This window comes from Engraulis encrasicolus, chromosome 17 (genome assembly GCF_034702125.1).
Source record: "Engraulis encrasicolus isolate BLACKSEA-1 chromosome 17, IST_EnEncr_1.0, whole genome shotgun sequence".
In the NCBI taxonomy this organism is placed as follows: Eukaryota; Metazoa; Chordata; class Actinopteri; order Clupeiformes; family Engraulidae; genus Engraulis; species Engraulis encrasicolus.
Window position 1 is genome coordinate 37,195,591 of NC_085873.1, and position 13,513 is coordinate 37,209,103.

Here is a 13,513-nt window from a genome sequence, read left to right on the forward strand (position 1 = left end):
AGTTTGCGCGGTGCCCGTGGCATGCCAGTCTCAAAATCAATGTCATGAAAAAATGCTGTTTAAATAAACTCGCTGTGAGAATGTATTTAAAAAACCCAGCAGTTGATACAAATCTAAATATGATACGTAAAGTGATTTTTCATATGAGAAGTGTTTCCGACGACACTCCTTGCGGACCGCTATACCAAAAGTTACATGTGGGGTTCTCAGCAGACGGACCATGAAAGTGGTCGTGTGAGTCACGTTCACTGACAAATGACTCAAATAAGCATTGGCTGACTCTGGGAACTTTTAATCCTACGTAGAGCCCCTTTAAACCACTGCCTTGTTAAAGTGGTTCCCGCTTGCCCGACCTTCAGACCACTTGTGAGTAACAAAGCTTCCTGTGTTGTAGGGTTGTTGCACGTGCGGCACCTGCCATCATACTATATAACAGGCATTACACTGCTGAGTCTATGCTTAGCTGCTTTGCAAAAGCCTGTCTGCAACAAAATGAGCTGCAGCTTAGTCGAGATGGCAGTGGTTTCGTGGAGTTTAATTAGCAAGGTTGCCGGTTTTATTTAGGCCCATATGAGTAAGAATAGAATGGACATCCTCATCCAATAAGTTCCCTTGAGAAAGGCTGCTATTTCCACATTGGTTTAGGGACTGTAACTAATAACTTGTACCTACTGTAAATAACTGTATATTGCTTTTGGATAACCGCATCACCTCAGTAACATGTACGTATATTACAGTAAAAAAAAGATCAATGGCAGGAACCCTGTAATAATTAACAATCTGCTCGACCTTTGCCCTTTCCATGAAAACGGAAAAAAAATGATAGTAGTGATATATCATGATAACTTATGTAGTTAATTTATTCTGCTATAAAATTGTAAAATCAGCATGGTTTAAATTGAAATCACAAGTATACCGGAACCTGGTCACGTTAGGTGCCCATAGAAACCTATTATGTTGGCATATCTCTATATACTTAAAGAATCTCTGGTGCGGCACAGTGTATATAAATGGATACAAGAAACATGACACTTGATTGAGGAAATCGGACCACTCACCATGTCCAAGTGCCTTCTTTTTCTTATTAACCTTCTTCTCCTTCCCCTGGTCCACTTCCTGTGGCTCATTGAGCTTCAGGATTTCCAGGCTGATCTTGCCCCGCTTCTTCATCGTGTACCAGGAGATTCCTCCCACCCAGCCCAGACATAGCACTGCTGCGGCCAGCCACATGTTGGCACTGGTAACCAGCGGGAGCCTTTAGGAGTTCAGAAATAGCCTGATTATTAGGGCTGGGCGATATGGAAAAAAAACAATATTACGATATGGATTACTTTATATCACGATAATGATATATATCATGATGTAGAATAATTACATACGTTTTCAGTTATTCTCTTTATTTGCTCTTTATTTTTTCATGTCAAAAAACAACCTTTCTTTAAAATGGATCTTTTTAATCTTGTTTTTACAGTTACATTAACTTATAGTGTGTATTGTGAAAACATGAAATGTAATTAAATTATATTCAATTGTATAAAATTGCTAAAATTCTATCAGGATATAAACGATATACGAGAAAGGTCACGATATACACTTTTATATCACGATAACGATATACTATATCATCATATTGCCCAACCCTACTGATTATCATCGCTGTTCAAATCTCTTCGAGACTTCATCTGACCAAGAGCATAACAATGAACATTTCCCAATGTTGACCCGCCTTCCTTGGTTTGCTTATGATTGTTTGCTTCCCGACAAAGTGAAAGGAGTTCCCGTATTTGCGGGAACTCAGCAAGTACTTGCATTGCTCTTGACCTGACTAGTGCAGAGATGCTCTGGAATTCAAAGAAGATGTTTTTTTTGTTTCATAATTTTGTTTGCCAAGTTCAAATTTCGTTCGCACAGTAGGTCTGTAATGGCCCAATTGAGAAACTGAGGCTTTGGGGCCCCGGGTCATTAGTGAGAAGAAACGATTCTTTATGTGAAGATTGAAATGTACGTACATGTGGTTTAACTGACCACTAAGGTTCGGTAGAGGGACTAATTCTCAATAAGACATTTCCTAAGAAAGATACATGTATGATATTCAAGAAAATAACAATTGCCCTTTTAGAAGCGTCAACAAGTAAATGCTTGTACATGTTAATGAACTCATGACATTCACATCATGACTTTCACCTCGTGACATTCACCTCATGAATCAATAAAACAAATGTGGGTTTCCACAGTTCTCTAATTCAGTGATTCTCAAAGTGTGGTCCAGGGACCACTGGTGGTCCGCAACAGAGCTCAGGTATTTCTACTTTTCCAAGACAAGCTAACAGTAGGCTGTATTTGTAACATTATTACAAAGCTAAACATTTTCACCACAATAAGACCGGCTTATAAGCACCCGCCAACTGTCAGTTCAGTTGACAGGTGGTCCCTGAACATATTTGGGGGGACAAAGTGGTCCTCGATCTGAAAAACTCTGAGAAACACTGCTCTAATTCATTAACACATACATCGATACCTTTTCTTTGTCACTCCTATTATGCATTAATGCACTGCCAAAACAGTATAGAGCACAACACTGACACGATATGACATATGAGGCGGAACTTACTCTGTTGTCAGCGAAGGTCCTGCAATCTCCAACTCAACGTCTTAGACCCAGATGCCACTTTCCCTGTCTCTCTCTCTCTCTCTCTCTCTCTCTCTCCTCTGTGTGAGTTCTGATGTTGTTTGTGGACTTCGCTGATGTGGAGGAGGTGGAGTGCCCCTTATTTATATCCCACAGAGGCTTGGCTGATGTGCAGGGTTGCCAGATGAGGCTGATGATTTCCAGCCCAAAAAATTCTCAAAACCCACCTGGAAGCACTAAATCCCGCCCAATTCTATTGATTTCTATGGACAAAAATTGGGCGTTTTTTCTCCAAAATCCATTTTTTTTCCCTGCACACGGCCATCCTAAGCAGCCCAATTGGGCGGGAAACCGCCTAATCTGGCAACACTGCTGATGTGGAGGAGGTGGAGTGCCCCTTATTTATACTCCACAGAGGCAAACAGATTTTGTTCACACAGAGGGATTAAGATCCCTTAGACTTGATCTGTAAGAGGCAGGGTTGCATGCCAGACTGGGTAGATCCCTGGCCAATTGGGCTGTTAGTTTAACCCTCTAGAGCAGAGCCTTTGTTATAACCTTACGGTCACCGAAATTGTAATGGATATTTGTAATGGATATGTCTTAATCTGTTACTTAAAGGATAACTTCAGGCAATTTCAATATGCTGTTGTATTGCTCACGCTACCCTTGACTTGTCAGTACATGATGATGCTGCATTTTTCGACTCAGCCCTTTCCGAGATCTTTGCTATTCTAATGGGGGCATATTTTGTTTTCATTGAAACTTTCTTAACATTGGCCTACTCTTACGGTCCTTACGGTCACCAAAATTGTAATGAATATGTCTCTTGTAATGAATCTGTTACTTAGGGCAATGTTGTTATCATGTAGTTGAGTACTTTCTGGACAATTGGGCTGTTTAACCCCTTAGTGCAGAGCCTTTGTTATAACCTCACAGTCACCAAAATTGTAATGGATATTTGTAATGAATATGTCTTCTTGTCTTGATTTTGCATTTCTCATTTGGTGACACCTTTCCAAGAGTGCGTGGGAGAAGTGATACAGAATCTCATTGGTATAATCTTGGTAGAGTAATTGAAGACAAAGTAAAACAATAAAACATTAGCATGTGTATTAAATCAAGTTTTATTAAGTTTTTATATATAATTTTATCAAGTTTCAGATTAGAGATGCACCGGATCCAAGATCCGGTTCTGGATCCGGCAGGATAATAGGGTTTTTCACAGGGTCCGGGTCCGGGTCCGGCAGGATCTTAAGCAGGGGATCCATATGCGGAAGGATCCTAAAAACCAGGATCTGGTGCATCTCTAGTTTTTACGTAGCCTACAGGTAGGCTTTTCAGTCAGTCTTTCACAACCCCGAAGCGGCCGTGCAGGCAGTGTGGAAGTAAGCCAATGAGTCTAAAAAATAGTTTGAGCCAACGTAATAAAAAGGGCCCACGTGTACGAGTAAGCTATGTGTTCAACCCTTTTGTAGGATCCGGTATCCGGTTCCGGATCCGGCAGGATCTTAAGCAGTGGATCCGATATCCGGCAGGATCCTAAAAATCAGGATCCGGTGCATCTCTAGTTCAGATCAACCCAGTTTTGTGTACAATAAGGTATATCGACTTTATACACGCACGCATTCACACACACACAAACAAACACACAAGCACACACGCACGCGCGCGCATACTTGACATGTTTGCTATTTATTCATGCTGTTTATGCTGATCCGACACTAAGAAGTAGGCTAAATGGCAAATGTCTGTTGTGTAATGCAAACATTGGTGCTCGAACAACAAGGCTGCTATTGAAGTGGCATAATGAGGGATGCAATGTTCCGCAATGTTTTGCAAAGTTCTGCGTCCACACACACACACACACACACACACACACACACACACACACACACACACACACACACACACACACACACACACACACACACACACACACACACACCAGACTCTCTCTCTCTCTCTCTCTCACACACACACACACACACACACACACACACACACACACACACACACACACACACACACACACACACACACACACACACACACACATTCTAGCAGCTGTTAGTTTTTATGAGCTGTTAGATGTTAGCTGTTAAGGCCTCGGCACACTTGCTGCGAGCCGCAAACTATGCGAATCCGTGCGAGCAACCGACTGCACATGCTTGCTTTAAAAGCAGTAGACCAACACGCAAAATACTGGCGGTGTCATCCAGGGGACAGAGAGCACAGCATTGCGATAAGGAAGTTAGGAACACAGACTGTAAACCAAACAAAATACGGACTCCCCAGGCGAGGAGACGATACTGCTACTTTTCACGCTCCTTTGTCAAAGTGCAATGGGGAAGTATGATAGCAAATCGAATGTTTGTAATTTCGGACAAGCTCGAGACGGTCTTGAAAAGTTTTCCCCAGAAGCACTCGTATTGAACTGTGCAGTCTTTTTTTGCGATCACCCCCAGTGAGTTTGAAGATATTGCACCTAACACACTTGTTTGGTTGCAGTATCTAACGCACGTAAATTTGACATGAATTGCGCAAGTGAACGCGTTCATGAACGAATTGTGCACTCGCTCTCGTATCCTACAGCAAGCATACCGCCAGCCTTAAGGGCCGTACACACACGTCGCTGCTAGTTACTCGCTCAGCGAATGAACTCAATAGAATGTCGATGTGTTCCAGCGAGACTAGCAGGCGAGTAGGCGAGTACTGTACAAGCGATGCGATGTGGGCGGATCCCGAGTTGAATTTTTTTTATCTTCGAGCGAGGCGAGTAAGCGAGTAACCAATTGGAAGGCAGAGTTCGATACTTCTCGCCTGTTCATTGGCAGTTAAAGCCACGGGAACTTTCAGCAAACGTTTCATGAAACAGAGGCGAGTAGACGAGCAAGCGAGAAGCTAGCAAATAGCAGCTATGTGTGTGTACGGCCCTTTAGGTATTATGGTGGAGTGCTTTTAAAAACAAAAGGGAAGTGCCACAGTCATCTTTTCTTTTTTCTTTTTTTATAAAATTATCCCTAATTTTTGGGATAAAATGATCCCTAAACCTAACCTGTTAGAGGTGCAACAACAACCTGCGCTTTGCCATGCGGCAGCGGTCTACTTGGATGCAGCGGGGAACATAGAACCCTTTTTTGAAAAAAAGGGTCCTTAGTTCCCCGCATGTATTTTTCAGAGTTTTCAAAATGTGCTCTTCCCAAAACCATCCCTAAACCTAACCTGTCAGTAATGCAATGTTTCTGAGTTTTCAAATTGTGCCCTTCCCAAAACTAGGCTATCCCTAAACCTAACCTGTCACAGGTGCAACAACAACCTGCACTTCGCCATGCGGCAACTGTCTACTTGGAAGCAGCGGGGAACGTAGAACCCTGTTTTGAAAAAAGGGTCCTAAGTTCCCCAGTTGTGGGGAACATAGGACCCAGGGAACATAGGGAAGGAGACATAAGGCTATTCAGACATTCCGCGGATGAATGCTATTTGCCATGGTCACCTTATCTGAAGTCATGGTATGCCTCATAATCCTGTTGTGCAGCTTTCCTCTGGGAGTCTTCTAACCCCATTCCACTCCTTCTGGAGTTTGAGTGCCTGCAATTAGTACCCTACTGACCCAGTGACCCAGTTTTAGGCACTGTGTGTCTGTTTGTCTCTGTCTGTCCATCCGTCCCTCCGTCCATCCATCACTACGTTTACAGTTTCGACACCTAAATCCACTGTCCATTCAGAACCCCTGAGAAGGGCAGCTGTCTATCTCGATGGATCAAACATTCAATCAATCAATCAATCAATCAATCAATCAATCAATCAATCAATCAATCAATCTATCAATCTATCTATCTGTCTGTCTGTCTGTCTGTCTGTCTGTCTGTCTGTCTGTCTGTCTGTCTGTCTGTCTGTCTGTCTATCTAGTGTAGGATAACTATCTGTCTGCATGCATGCATGTGTGTGTGTGTGTGTGTGTGTGTGTGTGTGTGTGTGTGTGTGTGTGTGTGTGTGTGTGTGTGTGTGTGTGTGATTGCGAGAGAGATACGTAGTTTACAGGGAAACTCATTAGGACATTACTAAATTAATTGACAGGTAAATGGTTGCCACTTGTTACAGTTTTTCTCGATTGGTTTGGCTGATTTCTTGAAAACAAGAAAATTTGAAAATTTCTATAAATTTTGGGTCATTTGGCTAAACATTCTTACACTTCTGCACAACAGATCAGATAACTAGCAAAATGTCATATACCTCCCAAAACAACTCATTCTTGAATCAGCACTAGACCTTCTCCCACATAAATGGTCAGTACCATCAAAATGGCATAGATCCTTCTCAATTGCTTTGGCTCATTTGCATTCATTTAGTCCTTCTGTCAAAAATAAACTGGATGGTTCAGCATAACTACATGGATCCTCATGACTTGCTCATATCACTCCAAAAACAGTTTACCCGTGTGTCAAAACTAAATTCCTTCCCCACATATATCATCAGTACCCCCAAAATGCATTGTCCCTTTGCCATTGTGTAAGCACTGCAAATCAAAATGGTTAGGTGTTTTGTCTACGTTCAGCTAACAGACTATGTATAAAAATGAAAAAGTGAGTGAAACCACTGAAGTTTGACAACACAGACAATTTACCAAGGACATTTATCAGTAACTTTCTTTACTGTAAATTCATATACAGAAAGTAATGCCCATATATTACAGGTTTCTCATGGTTTTGGCTCATTTCTCAAAACAGAGATAACATTCTCAAAATAACATGGACAAATCCCAAAACAACTAGCAATTGTTCAAAACAGAATGTCGTTTGGAAAAATGTCAAGAAATTAGCCAAATAACAGAGGAAATTGTAGTATACACGGATGTAAAATTTTCTACAAACTAGTTAAGTTACATACAATATCATCTGGCCTGTTGAACACTGTCATGAATTTACTGTTTAATGATATTTTTAAAATATTATGTCCTTGACTGTTTTGACAATTGTGTAGACTACTTTGCATATGATGACTTACACAATGAAATCATGCTGACAAGTTTTGGAGAGGGCAACCATTACACTGAGAATTGTCTAATTCGTTTAGATAAACAAGATCAATTTATTTGGAAAATGTGCTAAATGTATGCTCAATGTGTCAACTGTAGGGTATCTGTACATAGTCATCTGCAGAGATGTACTAAACATTTGAGACATGTACAAAGCATTTGATATTTGATGAAAGCAATGAGAAATGCCATTCTGTTTTGGAAAATTGCAAGTTGGTTTGGGGATTTGTCTGTGTTGTTTTGAGAATGTCATCTCAGTTTTGAGAAATTAGCCAAACCAATCGAGAAAAACTGTAAATGTGTTGTTCTGGACATCAGACACTGTATAATGAACTGTGAGTGAGTTTGTGTATCTGTGTGTGTGTGTGTGGGGGGGGGGTCTCTGTGTGTGTGTGAGAGAGAGAGAGAGCCTTTACTTCCTCTGAGGTAAAGGCTCTTGTCCATCTGTTAATCTCTTTCTTGGACAGAGTGACACAATTACTCACTGAAATACATACGAAATACACACACCACATTGAAATCCCCCTTCATCACATTGTATAACTGAACAATAATTTCCCTTGTGTTCTTCTGTTACAACATTTATAATGATAATTTATAGGAGTTGCTCTGTGGGAAATGACATTCTGTTCACAATCTATTTTGAGCACAAATGTAACATTATGTAAGGCCGAATCCAAGGCGTCGTCGTGGAACGGAAGCGAGACGAATTAGGTCTTTCTGCTTAGTTTCGGCTGGTGTGTTCTACTCTGCCTTTCACACCGACAGTGTCGGCTTGCGTGGCCAGTCCTGTTCAAAACCCTCCCCACAGCCAAAGCAAGCGTGCTACTTTGCCTTTCATTTGAATGGTACACCGCCGGCCACTGCCGCCCAAAATATGCTCGAGTTCTATTTTCCAAATGCAGTGAGGAGCGGAGCCGTTTCCCGCGCCGCTAACGCCCGACTACCGCCAGTTGGTGTGAAAGGACATATATGTTTCCATGTATGTTTGCCATCACCGGTAAAAATTGCTTCCGTCCCGTGATGCTTCACCGCCTTGGTGGGAAAGCGGACTAAGAGGTATAGGCCTACTGTATGACCTGACCTTGTGTCAGGGCTGGCGCTAAGCATAGGCAAACAAGGCGGTCCCCTAGGACACCAAATGCCTTAGGGGTGCTAGTAGTAATACCCGAAAGTCCAACAAAATGAGAACGTCAAGTGAAATAAAAAAAATAAAAAACATTTTTTTACATTGACAATGATTATTCAGGTTCCCTCAGTACATTTGTACTGTATGTGCGAGAATGGCTGCACACTATCAGATACACAACTCTATGTTTACGTAAAAGACGGCAATGTCTAAATGTAGCCTACAAAAAGGAAATGGGTTGCTCGCCTAAGAGCACCAAATTGACTTTAACTGGCTCTGCCTTGTGTACTGTAACATTGAGTATGTGGCATTTTTAAAGACTATTTTCTGTGGTTAAGGGGAGAGCTAGAGCTTCACTTTGGCCTTTGAGGAGTTACAGTAAAGGGACACTGTGCAGGAAATGGTCAAAAAAGGTACTGCAACTATGCTGCTCATTGTAACTGGGCTGCCTATGGCCAAATTTGATCTTAACATGAAAGTTTACTAAGTAATAAACAGATATTTTCTAGTATGGTCCAAGTAGGCCTACAGTCATTTTTGCAGGTAAATATTTAAAAATATAATATATATAATATATAATATAAAAATATTTTTGGAAATTCAAAATGGCGGACCATGGAGAAGATCCCCCTTTTCATGTATGAAAAGTGCAATTTTTCCAGTCATAGTGAATACTTAGAATTTGATGGTGGTGGTAAGTATTCATGAAAAAAGTAACATTAGTGAATGGGCAGCATGAATTCTGGAAATAAACAACTAAAAATCTCACACAGTGTCCCTTTAAGAACTACAGTAGAATGCTTCAAAACACTGTATGTGTTAAATATTGCATACAAACATACGCAAACACATTCGCTTCTTCTAATAGGATAAATACATTAAACTGGTAAGGACACTCAGATGATTATAAATCTCTGAAGTAGTATAGTTCTTGATTTCCCAGGACCATATTTATATTTATATTATTTGAATTATAAAGTCTTCCAAAGTAATAACACAAACATTTTTACAAAAAATACTGCATTCTTTATTATTATGAACATCACATTGTTAAAACTCTTTAAAAAAAAAAACATCCAAAATGCTTCAAAATAATCTTTACATAACACATATGAGATGAAACAGAAAATGCATAGTGCAAATGGTAAAACAACTCATTTACGTACAAGCCTTTGGGATGAAATGAAATTTACAAGCCTGCGGCAGTAAAATGGGGGTCAGACTTTCAAGTGCAGGAAGCTCAAGAGAGTTAAGAGAGATTTTTCATGATGTACTGTAAGAAAAAGAGTGGAGCTTGTGTGACTTCACCGGTAACAGTAGCCTCTTTGTGTAGATGGGCCATCATAACAACATTGGTACAACATTACAGAGGCTCCTGCGTTTTAGAGTAAGATTTGGTAATTTCAATTTTGAAAGCTATGTAATAGCTGTATGTATAATGTATTGTCCACATGTGACTATGTAAGGGTTAACGTTCGTCGAGAAGGTCGCTACCGTGGAATAGCAGCACGACAGAGAGAATCTTTAGACCCCGACGCGGAGCGGAGCAAAACAAAACAATGCCGTTGTGGAACACCGCTAGGCAACAGGAAGCCTAGACAACAGGTGTTGTCTATCACAGCAGCTGATTAGAGTCTTGTTGAAAAGTCGCTTTAGCAGTGAAAAGTCTTGTTGCCATTGACAGCGATCTGATATAGACCAACCCGTCCGTTATCTCAAATATCAGACGTGCAAAGGTTGGGAAGCCCCATTGAAATGAATGGAGCATTCGACCGATGACATCACACCATATAATAAAGGAAAGTATTTCCCGACGGGGCGAATAACACCCCCCGACGCTGAAAGCGTCCAGAGTCCAGCTACCAACTTAGGCGCGTCTGTGTGCGTCTGCGTGTCTAAGTTGGACGCATGTACAGATGGTGTAACTTCAATCTGCTCATTACCGTGCCGGGCCGCGACAGCGTACCGTGATCATTACACCCTGTGGCCATTCGGAATGCGGGGGGCAGTATAGCACCGCTTTTGCAGAGCAGCGTCTGCCTGTGTCTATGGTCTGTTTGTGCTTCCGTCCTTGCCCGTCCCCCAGTTTTAGTAGTAGTAGAAATACAGTCAGCAAATTGCATGTTTTATTTAGCATTGGGCATTTGATAGGGCATTTGATAATAACACAAGTGTGAGCCCTAAACAAGACCACAACCACAATAACCCAATTTAGGACCATAGGCCTATTCAACCGTTTCCACAACCTCACTGATCACAGTTGCTTCATCTGTAATGCCAGGGCTAAGAATAACGAAAATAGCAAAACAGAGTACGCTAATAAACCGTAATGGAGAGACTGAGGAGACATGAAATCAAGCGGCGGAGTTCGGACCATTTTGAGTGGACCGATGTCGCTTGCTTTGTGTAGCCCTATCAAGCAAGCCTGTCTGTCTCATTTGTGCGATGAGCACAAAAACACAAATTGAACCACTCGTATAGTGTGAGTCAAACAGACATGAACAACATTGTAGCCTAATGAAGTAGTGCCCCGTCATGTCAGCATGAGAGAGGTGATTTTACATTTGGCGACGACATTCCGTCTTTAAAACTGGCGCATGCCGCTTCCCCTATTGCAGGTTATTACCTGATCTACACTGTCGTTACCACAAAAAAACAAGGTAGCACAACTTAATACTATTACTAGCCTATATATCTGGTAGCCTAAATAGTAGGTTGAAGACGGGGGTATTATTGGTGCACTGGGTTTTTTTTTGCGAAGCAGAGTAATCTGCTTCAGTGTAGCTCATTGTATGTTGATCCCTCCCTCAGTTTTAGGCTACAAGTGGAAAGAGTCAGCCAATTGCGCACGTAACATTGGGTATTTGATAATAACACAAGCGTGATCCCTAAACAAGACCGCCAGTCGGCGGTGTTTTGTTTTCATTATTCTGTCCTGCATTCACCGTCTCAATTCCGCTCCTAACCTATAGGCTAAGTGATGTCTGTTAATTATTTCTGCACTACCTATTCAAGTCAGGAACGGATATCCTCAGGATAGCCTACGGACTAATAGGTTGAAGACGTTTTTTTGTAGGCCTATTGGTGCTTGTGAACATTTCATCCTTTCAATGCGCTGTTGTGCGCGATCGACGGGATTCCGGTTAACTGGGGATGTGATGCACACATGACAATACATCTGTTACACCAGGTGTGGCTAATCATCTGTGATTAGGACTGCAAATTCAGTTGCTTCGGTGGAGATGCGAACCAACAGTAGGCTATGACGGGGGAACTATGACTCCTTCGGAGGCTGGATAACCTGTCGCGCCACGACATGTCACAAAAGGCTGTGCAGTCCCGTGCACTGCACTGCACTGCTGTAACCCACCCATCCCCCACAGACAAACATTCATGTTCTGAAAAGTTCAACACGTTCTGAACATTTTAGCCGCTTTGCATTAAGTTTTCGAGCAGACACTTGTCCACGGTGACGCAACATCGAAAGTGAAACGCAGAGACTGTTCACAAATAACTGAATAAAGATTTCATTTTAAAAAAAACCCACAGCATTTCTATGAAAATGTGCTGGGTGACCACACTGCCTATGCCTATCCAGATGCACGTATAGCAACAATGAGAAAGAGAGGGAGAGACGGAGAGAGAGAGAGCGATTAGCGCGTATCTCTGTGTGTGTGTGTGTGTGTGTGTGTGTGTGTGTGTGTGTGTGTGTGTGTGTCGGGGAACATTTGAAGTGAAAAAAAACACCCTCCCCCACTTCAGCATCAGATGTTGGTGGTCTACAAGTCAATATGTTTACCCGACTATCTTGTAGCCCAGTCATGAAGTTCATAAAGCCATCGGTAGCCTATAGGCCAAGATATCCAAAATCCCTCCGCAAATTTCTGCATTGCCTGAGTTCATAGGCTAAAACAACTTTATTTAGGCCTAACTTATTTAGCTTACTTTATTAGCCTTATTTAGGCCTATTATCGTATTTAGGCTTTAACGTGGGCCTATTTTACAAAATATCGAAAGAAGGAAAAGACACGACAGACAAGTTGAGGCTTACTGATCGTAGCCTATTACAGCAAATCGAACATGCGCTTTATGAACACACTAGCCTGAGGGCAAACATCTTCTTGGCACTATTGAGATAACCAGGCCATGCCATGAATTCAACTAGGCCTACCTGGGCCCACACTAAAATACTGACAGACTACAATTGCTTGGATCTTCAGTGGGTTTCGTGGGTCCGGGGGGATGGGTGGTGATGGCACGCTTGATGTATTTTCCCCCACCCCATGCATGCACGCGGACACAGAGGGTCGGGACATTCACCCAATGAATGACTGAGTGCGGCTAAATATGCCTGTTGCATATCGTAGCCTAATTATTCACACATCACGTCAAGTCACAAATTAGTAGTCTCTTGCAGTTGACCTATGCCAAATTAACGTCCTCCCTGTAAGGCTGCACTAATTCAAACAGGTAGAGGAGTCGGCTTAGCCTATAGCCAAAGTCTATAAAATGTAGCCTATTTTTTGTAATTTCCAATTATCTAGGCTATGTTTACGATAATGATTTGTTGCGCTACGACGGTGCTCAAGACAAGTTGGAACATAGTCATCTCAAGTGCTCCCATTTTATTTTGATCCTGCTTTAAGTCAATGGGCGAGAGGGACGGATGAAACGGGTGTTTCATTCGTCCCGACAGTGTCTACTGACACTAAAATCC